This window comes from Dreissena polymorpha, chromosome 3 (genome assembly GCF_020536995.1).
Source record: "Dreissena polymorpha isolate Duluth1 chromosome 3, UMN_Dpol_1.0, whole genome shotgun sequence".
NCBI classification, from domain to species: domain Eukaryota; kingdom Metazoa; phylum Mollusca; class Bivalvia; order Myida; family Dreissenidae; genus Dreissena; species Dreissena polymorpha.
In genome coordinates this window covers 80,242,398-80,251,648 of record NC_068357.1, presented here as the reverse complement: position 1 = coordinate 80,251,648, position 9,251 = coordinate 80,242,398, and the positions used below count along the sequence as shown (strand labels likewise).

Sequence of the window (9,251 nt, the reverse complement as noted above, 5' to 3'; positions counted from 1 at the left end):
CAATCAAGAAGTCAAAAAGTAAATGTGCATAGATCGTCGTCCAGTTCCGAGTCAGATGGAAGTGTAATACCACGTAGGTGTCCCTCAGTACACATGAAAAGTAAAAGGAACGCAAGAAGGGCACATTCACGTCGAGCATCAAGCTCAGACTCCGAATCGAGGTCAAGGTCACATAAAGATAAGGCAAAGAACAGTCGAACGTACGATACCGATGGTTCTTCTCACAAACGTAGCTCTCGAAGACAGGGTGATCCTCGGAAACATCCGACGGCGTTGCGTTATGATGGGAAAACCAGTTGGCTATCATTTAAGCGAAAGTTTGAAAGTTTCCAAAGGGTGATGAATTGGTCGAAAGACAAATGCAAAGTTTATCTGTTGTGGAGTTTAGAGGGCAAGGCTCTTGACTTCTTTACTATTACGACAACAGAAAATGAACGATATTCATTTCGTCGTTTAATGAAGTCGTTGGAGTCTCATGTCGGTACCAAGGAACTTCGTGAGAGGTCGAAAGCTAAGTTCCGTTAGGCTGTTCAATGGCAGGAGGAGTCGCTGGAAGACTGGGCTGACCGTGTGCTTACTTTAGCCACACCAGCGTTTGCGGACCTTCCAGAAGACCATATGCGGGTTGAAGCGATTTCCCGGTTTTGCCAGGGTTGTAATGACAGAGAGGCAGCCAAGCATGCTTGTTTGGAAAATCCTTCAAGCATGGAAGAAGCTCTCGACCTGGTTAAGCAGCACCAAAACATATCGCTGGCGGTAGATGGCAAAAAGAACAGACGGGGCCGAGAAGACATTTCAGTAAATGCTGTGTAGGCATCTTCAGAAGCAAAGACAGAAGAGCTTATAGCATCTGCTTTGAAAGAATTTGCCAAGAAAATGCACATTACCCCGCCTTCAGCCGTGGTAAGGGAGACACAGCCTGGTAGGAAGCCACAAAGATGGGGGCTATGTTTTTTCTGTGGAAGGATGGGTCACCGGAAGAGAGATTGTATACAATTCAGGAATTGTTGAAGAAAAAGGATATAAGCCCGAACATTTAAACGACAAGGGGCTGGACGAGAAGACCACACGTCCGAGCCCACAAAAGTGAAGACTAATGGTCTACCAAAAAAGTCGGTTGGGAAGAGAGAGATAGGGGCGATTTCTAAGGGCAGGGTCTGTGACTCGCCAAAGGTTTTCAAGAAATCCCAACAGATGATATCTCAGCAAAAACAACAACAAAGTATAAAGAGTGTTGATGTTCCTAAACGACCAGTTAACTGTGGACCACAAGGGAATCAATCAGCTGTTACAGATTCATGCGGTATGGTCTTTGACTCGCTGAACATGTTAGAAGTACCAAAACAGGCAGAAAATTGCTTTCAAATTGGTTGAATAAAATATAAAAAAAATGGCAAGAATGAACTGCGTAGTTCTATATACGTGATAGCATGTGAGGTTTATTGAGTAAAGCACGTAAACACACTAGTGTTTATAAAGATAATATTTCAACCTCACCAAGTGCATTCACAAACACAACTGAACATATTTAATACAAACAAAATAGTTGTCACAGTAACAAACGTAGTTTTATTAAACAACAACTGAAGCTTTTTAAGTATGCATATCATTATTTTTGGAAGACAAGGTCTTTGGAATAACAAAAGCAGCTTTAAACTCTAGCAGGCTAATTCAGAACATGAAGCAAGCTGAGATTTTGTGTTAGGTTTTTAAATGCATTAAACATACAACAGCCACGGGGCTATATGAGCCGACCCACTAGGGTTCCCATGGAGATGAACAATATGAATATGGAACATGAAGCATCTGAGATTTTCAACATGTTTTTAAATGCACTAAATATACAAAAAACACGGCCCTACATGAGCCGACCCACTAGAGTTCCCATCGAGATGAACAATATACAAATGAATATTTCCTCTTTGTAGCAGATCTCGTTAATTTTGAGTTCCTTACGCTTGGTGAATCTGTACAGCTCCCAGAGGGGAATGATGACATGTAGACAGTCTGGAATCATCAGTCCAATATCTCTGACCTTGTGGAAGTTTCTGCCCTGTCCATAAAAGACATCAGCAATGAACTGGTCCATGCCCCCAACAAGGATGTGCATGACGTTGATACTGGTTATGGCAAGGATCTTCCAAGAGATAATCTCATTACGGATGTCCGATAGGTTGAGAACGAGAAAAGTGGTGATCATCTCCGTGATGGTGAACCAGAGGTGGTGCTTGAAGTAAATGTAGAAATCCTCGTTGTAGTAGCTGAAGTAGCTCCACCATGAGTAGTAGTGCGGGTAGATGTTAACAATATACAGTGCAAACATGGATGCCCTCAACTTTCGCTGCCGCACCAATGGTATCAGGTACTTGATGCTCTCGCCAGTAGAACAAAGACAATGGTGAAGATCCATATACGCAAAGTCTGCCAGGTGGCGTTGAAGTAGACATGTTTGTAGCCGGTTGTTCCTGGTTGTTCATATTCTCCTTTCATTACGGTATCAAAGCAGGAGCACGTGCAGTTGTTCCTTGTGATGGAAGGCTTGTCTGGCACCCACATCCACAAATGGACTACACCAATATGTAGATAGGGTAGGATGCTGATGACAAATGTGCCGATGATGAAGGAGAACACATTGTCCTTGTAGCTGGTCACTGAAGGCGCACTGGAATCGTGGAGGCTGCCAAGCTGCCGCTCCATGTAGCTCTGCATCATGTTACCTCCTATGGGCATGTTGACTCGCAAACTCTGCAAATAAACATCAAGTCCATTCCTAATTCTGGCTACCATAACATAAAATGTCGCTTTTTATGCTTTTTGACTGGCGCGACTTTAAAGTACAGGGTCTGTCAATACTACGATGCTGTCCGGTAATATTGCGCAGTTAAGGGTCAATTAGTTTAAAAACATGTTCTTTTATAAATTGGCAACATAATATCTAAATTTATTATGAAAACAAGGGACAAAATTGTCACAAAACCAGGTTTTCATTGTGAAAAAAAAATCTGATAAAGGGAGAAAACTCAAACTGAACTTTTGAAATGACCAAAAAAAATTAACCCCCTTTGTAATTTTTTTTTTTTTAAATCTATTTTTAGTCGTGGCGACCTTGACATTGGAGATATTGACGTGATTCTTTCGTGGGACACACTGTCCCATGATGGTGAACAAATGTGCCAAATGATTTTAAAATCTCACAATGAATGACATAGTTATGGCCAGGACAAGCTCATTTATGGCCATTTTTGACCTTTGAACTCAAAGTGTGACCTTGACCTTGGAGATATCGACGTAATTATTTCGCGCGACACACCGTCCAATGATGGTGAACAAATGTGCCAAATGATTTTAAAATCTGACGATGAACGACATAGTTATGGTTCGGACAAGCTCATTTATGGCCATTTTTGACCTTTGAACTCAAAGTGTGACCTTGACCTTGGAGATATCGACGTAATTATTTCGCGCGACACACCGTCCAATGATGGTGAACAAATGTGCCAAATGATTTTAAAATCTGACAATGAACGACATAGTTATGGCCCGGACAAGCTTATTCCGCCAGCCCGCCAGCCCGCCAGCCAGCCAGCCAGCCAGCCCGCCAGCCAGCCCGCCCGCATTCGCCAATCTAATAACCAGTTTTTTCCTTCGGAAAACCTGGTTAATAATAAGTTAATGTGCTTATTAACACAAATGTATCTGATTAATTCAGTGAAGAACTGTCCGATTTGATTTCAAAACAAACATGACTCACCTCTTTTTCAAACTATCACAGTGTCCGGTAATCTTGAGCACTTTGTGTAATGACCTCGTTAAGGCAAATTTGTAGACATATGGTGTCCAATTATTGACAAAAAACATTCCAGAAAAATATTTTAAAAATCAGTTTGTAAAACCATTGAAATTAAATGTGGATTTCTAGTGCAGTTTTTGTTCACGACAAATCAATAAATAATATAGTCACTATTAATAGTGTACAATTAGTAAAAAAGTACCGGCATGCGTGAAAAAAAAATGTTTATGCATAACAGGTTTGATTTTATCACGATCATGCTTCCATAGTTTACAGAAAATATCAAAACTAGGCCATTGCGCATGCGGAGATCATACCAAATTGGTTTGACAGAATGGCGGGAAATGATGACTATGTCGTCTGATGCGATATATTTTCATGGCAAAAATACCATAACTGATCGGATATTGTGCAATGGAATGCTAAATTACACGTTGGATTTATAAATTCTTAATTTAAAGTATGAAAACGCTAAAGACTGCAGGGAATTTATGATTCATTTCGAATTTTTCATAAGAAGGCCAGTGTTTACGAATATCCCAACATCGTGGGAGTTCTAACATCGTGGTATCCATTATTCTCGTGACCTCTCGTCGCGTGCGTTATTTTTCCGCGTGCGACTTATGTGTTTAAATGTAATGATCGAATTTAATTTTGCATGGAATACGTACCTTATAAATCCGTTAATTCTTTAAAATGTGAAATTCCATCTTTCATCACTAAAAAAAACATTCGTCGTCTGCGAGATTCGCAAATGCGAAGTGCGCAAGATTACCGGACGCGCAAGATTACCGGACTAAACTGCATATATAAACTGTACGCTGAAGTTTCTTTAGCTAGTCCAATTCTGGCACAAGTTGTGTGAAAATAATACAATGTAGAGTCTAAGGTAAACAAGGGCTGTTTGTAAAACATGCATGCCCCCCTATATGGGCTATAAGTTGTAGTAGCAGCCATTGTGTGAATACGTTTTTTGTCACTGTGAATGGTGGTGGTGGTGGTGGTGGTGGTGGTGGTGGTGGTGGTGGTGGTGGTGGTGGTAGCAAAAGAAATAGTAGTAGAAGTAGTAGTAGTAGTAGTAGTAGTAGTAGTAGTAGTAGTAGTAGTAGTAGTAGTAGTAGTAGTAGTAGTAGTAGTAGTAGTAGTAGTAGTAGTAGTAGTAGTAGTAGTAGTAGAGTAGTAGAAGTAGTAGTAGTAGTAGTAGTAGTAGTAGTAGTAGTAGTAGTAGTAGTAGTAGTAGTAGTAGTAGTAGTAGTAGTAGTAGTAGTAGTAATAGAGTAGTAGTAGTAGTAGGTGGTGGTATCAGAAGAAATAGAAGTAGTAGTAGTAGAAGTGGTAGTAGTAGTAGTAGTAGTAGTAGTAGTAGTAGTAGTAGTAGTAGTAGTAGAAGTAGTAGTAGTAGTAGTAGTAGTAGTAGTAGTAGTAGTAGTAGTAGTAGAGTAGTAGTAGAAGTAGTAGTAGTAGTAGTAGTAGTAGTAGTAGTAGTAGTAGTAGTAGTAGTAGTAGTAGTAGTAGTAGTAGTAGAAGTAGTAGTAGTAGTAGTACTAGCAGTAGAAGTAGTAGTAGTAGTAGTAGTAGTAGTAGTAGTAGTAGTAGTAGTAGTAGTAGTAGTAGTAGTAGTAGTAGAAGTAGTAGTAGAAGTAGTAGTAGCAGCAGCAGCAGCAGCAGCAGCAGCAGCAGCAGCAGCAGCAGCAGTAGAAGTAGTAGTATTAGTAGTAGTAGTAGTAGTAGTAGTAGTAGTAGTAGTATGCATTACAAAAATGCTGTTAGCCTTACATTTGGTAAAATTTAATTATATTACAAGGGAGGCAAATCTGTAACAATAAATTTAAACTTATTGCATTTGTTTCCCCTGTAGTGTATTACCTCCCCTGTCCTGCTTATATTTATATTAATCAACAAAATTAAACATTAACACAATATTTAATATACAAAATATACAAAAATCTCATATTCTGATAATATTGTTACTGACCCACTGTATTTTACTAAAAGGATGATGTTTCATTGGACTGATAATTATAGATTTAGGATTACAGACCAGTTGCTTCAGTTATATTGTTCAGAGTGTGCCCTGTTGGCCGCGTATGCATTCTTGAATTATCATTCAAAAACCATTTTACTATTTCGAGTCACCGTGACCTTGACCTTTGACCTAGTGACCTCAAAATCAATAGGGGTCATCTGCGAGTCATGATCAATGTACCTATGAAGTTTCATGATCCTAGGCCCAAGCGTTCTTGAGTTATCATCCGGAAACCACCTGGTGCACGGACGTACCGACCTACCGACATGAGCAAAGCAATATACCCCCTCTTCTTCGAAGGGGGGCATAAATATGTAAGCTGGTGATTTATTAAAACATTGCAAAATAGTGCCAACCATATCATTCAGTGCTTTTTTAAATATCGGTTTTTTAAAAAGCTCAAACAAAAATGCTATTAAAATAAAGTAAACCTAGTGGTAATATTACTATGACACTGTAGAAACTGGACAGGGATTGGTAAAATACCTACTCCTGAGAACACGTCTGGCTCGGTCGAGTACTGGATCGTAAGAGACCGTGAAAAGCAGTTTGTGAAACCCACTTCCGCAAGAGTGAGGGTAAAACCCGTACTTACTATACCCGCCCGTACCGTACTGGATACGTCACAACAATATGCATTAGTATGTTGTTTCGTGATTATTTAGAAACGACTACATAATTCTTGTAGTTAAGCCAGTGCACCTCAACAGAAATAAGTATTAAAAGTTTCTCCACCAGACAACAAATTGCCAACTTAATACAAGGTAAGTGGTTAATATTATTTAACATATTGCAAGCTTAGGGTTCATATTGACTTTCAACTGTATTATAAATTATATGAACAATAACAAACAGCTAAGGGACCGGACGTCTGAAAAAAGCATTCATTGGAATATAATCTCTGCGATCACTTTCGATACCATCATTATATACACAGTTTAATAAAATTGTAATGTCTTATTCAAAATAGACACAATAACCTTTGAATATAATTACCATTGTATTTTTCAATTATTTTACAATAATTTCAGGTAACCAAGAAGCTGGCGGGTGAAGCTGCTCGGACAGCTGCGTGGTCCACTAACGTGGGTAATGAGTATGGCCAGGTACTCATGAGTGTCATGCCAGCCATCGAAGGGTGTGGGATGGAGGAGATGGTGTCGGGCATCATAAGACGCTATTCGGAGGCTGAGGTTTTACCGCCAGTCCTGCTGTATGTGGACAGCAACTGTTGCAGGAAGTCCGCACTGATGGACATTTTCAGGAGTGCTTGGCCTGACCTTGTCGTGCGATTGGACGTGTGGCACCTCATGCGGCGTCTTGCTGTAGGGGGCACAACGGACACCCACAGACTGTACGCTACATTCATGGGTCAGCTTTCAGCCGCCATTTTCCAGTGGGACAGGACTAACCTGAATCTCCTTACGGCAGCAAAACGGGAAGAACGTATTCATTCCAACATCCAAAACCCCTCTGACTCGGATATCCAAGCTCGTCTAGACCGAAAGGAGTTGTCCCTGCACTGTCGTCGAATGACTCGAAGCACAGAGGTCATCACGGAGAGGATCCAGGCTGTCTTGGAGTTGTTCGATGTTGACTCTGGAAGGGATACCATAGGTGTACCACTGCTTCATCATGAGCGTATCTGGGAGCTCTGGAAACAGCAGCAGAAGCATGTTGAGTGCCTCCAGGACCCTAAAGGTGTACAGCTATACACTCAGACAGGCACACTGAAGAAGGGGGGTGTGGTGTTGCCTATGTATCGCTGTGCGCGAGGATCTACCTCCTTAGAGTCTTTCCATCTGCACTTACAGCGATTCATTCCTGGTAAGTTTTATTTTACTGTTTGGTATTTAAGGTATTAATATATATATATAACGCTTTTATAGCCTTAAAGCTACATTGATATACAGAATAAAACCATATTTGTTTAATGTTACTGCTCCTCAAATATGAACAATATACCAGAAACTTGTACGTGTAATATTAAATACAATACATATACTCTTGTTGAATACATAACTCTGTAGAATAGTGTAACAATCTTCACTTAGAACTTTTTATGTGATTGTTCTGCAGGAACCAGTGCTAGCGCCAGCAACTTCCAGACTTACCTGCTGGAGGGCCTGATGCGCTGGAACGAAGACAGACAGATTGCTGCAACCAGCACTGAGAAGGAAACTGTATTGTATGACGCACGGTTGAAGACCGCCAATAGCAGACTGAGTCAGGAGCTCTTCAACAAGAATATTTTCCATACATTCCAGCCTCCATACAAATACACTGGTAATTTGAATTTCTATTAGCTATTTTTCTTCACACAATTCTCAGACATGTTTTATATATTAAACCAGCTGTACATTGTGGAGTAAATCGGCTTAAATATAATTTTTATGAACATTTTATTCCTTTTGATTGCTTGGCTTAGTGTGATGGTTTGGTGCGTCTTTAAACCGTTTTAAACCCCCTATGTTTTCTACTGACCATGATTGCAAGGTGGTGACCACAGCTGTAACAATATTAATGCCTTATGTTGTGTTCTATGTATTGTCCTGTATTTAATATGCTGAAAATAAAATACTAGCCATTATAATGTTTCTGGACTTTAGTTATTCCTATATATTTTATTTAATGAACGATCTTTTCTAGTCATAACATAATTGTGACATGAAATAACTATAAATGTTTATATAATAAATATGCTTTACATGAAGTGGTTAACTTTGCACAATATATAAAATTATTTCTTATTGCGTTTAAGTTCTTCTTTGGTTTACAGGAGAGCTGATAGGTATTGAATACCTATACAGCCAAACTGGTAAGCCTCTAGGTGCTCAAGACCCTGTTAGTGAGACCGAGCCTGTACCAGCCTCTTGGATGAGGGCTTTGAGGAACCCCCGGCCATGGATGATGATGATCCAACCATCCAGATAGAGGACTCGTTTCTGCCAGCTTTGAGTCGTGAGAGGGCTTAGCAGATCATGCAGCCGAACAGGCCGTCATTATCAGGTACTGAGGTAGTAGAGTGTACAGAATACCTAACATAGTTGACACTTTCATAATTTAATTATTATACTTATTTTCATATTGAAATAAGTGGCATGTTTGTTGGTGTTAAATGTTACAGATTTGAAATTGTTTAGAAATGTTCGTTGTTAAATCAGAAGTAAGTGATGTTAGGGAAGTCCTTATAGTAGATATCATAATTAAACAAAACTATTCTGCTTATTTGTAGAGTTGTCTGGGAATGCTATGGATGCAGAACAGATGAAGAAAGTTGTGCAAAGAAAAAGTACAGCAGCTACTGTTACAATAACTGCAGCTACTATCACATCGTCATCAGCTGCAGCTACAGTAACATTATCTTCAGTAGCAGCTACAGCTTTATCAGTGTTATGGCTACCAGCTCTGAACTAGTTGAGGATCAAGCTGTGG

At 39.9% G+C, this 9,251-nt stretch overlaps 1 pseudogene; it reads right to left on the bottom strand.

Annotated features, from left to right (window-relative positions):
- Window positions 1–1,390: 1,390 nt before the first annotated feature.
- Window positions 1,391–6,329, bottom strand: LOC127873468 (uncharacterized; annotated as a pseudogene).
- Window positions 6,330–9,251: the final 2,922 nt, after the last annotated feature.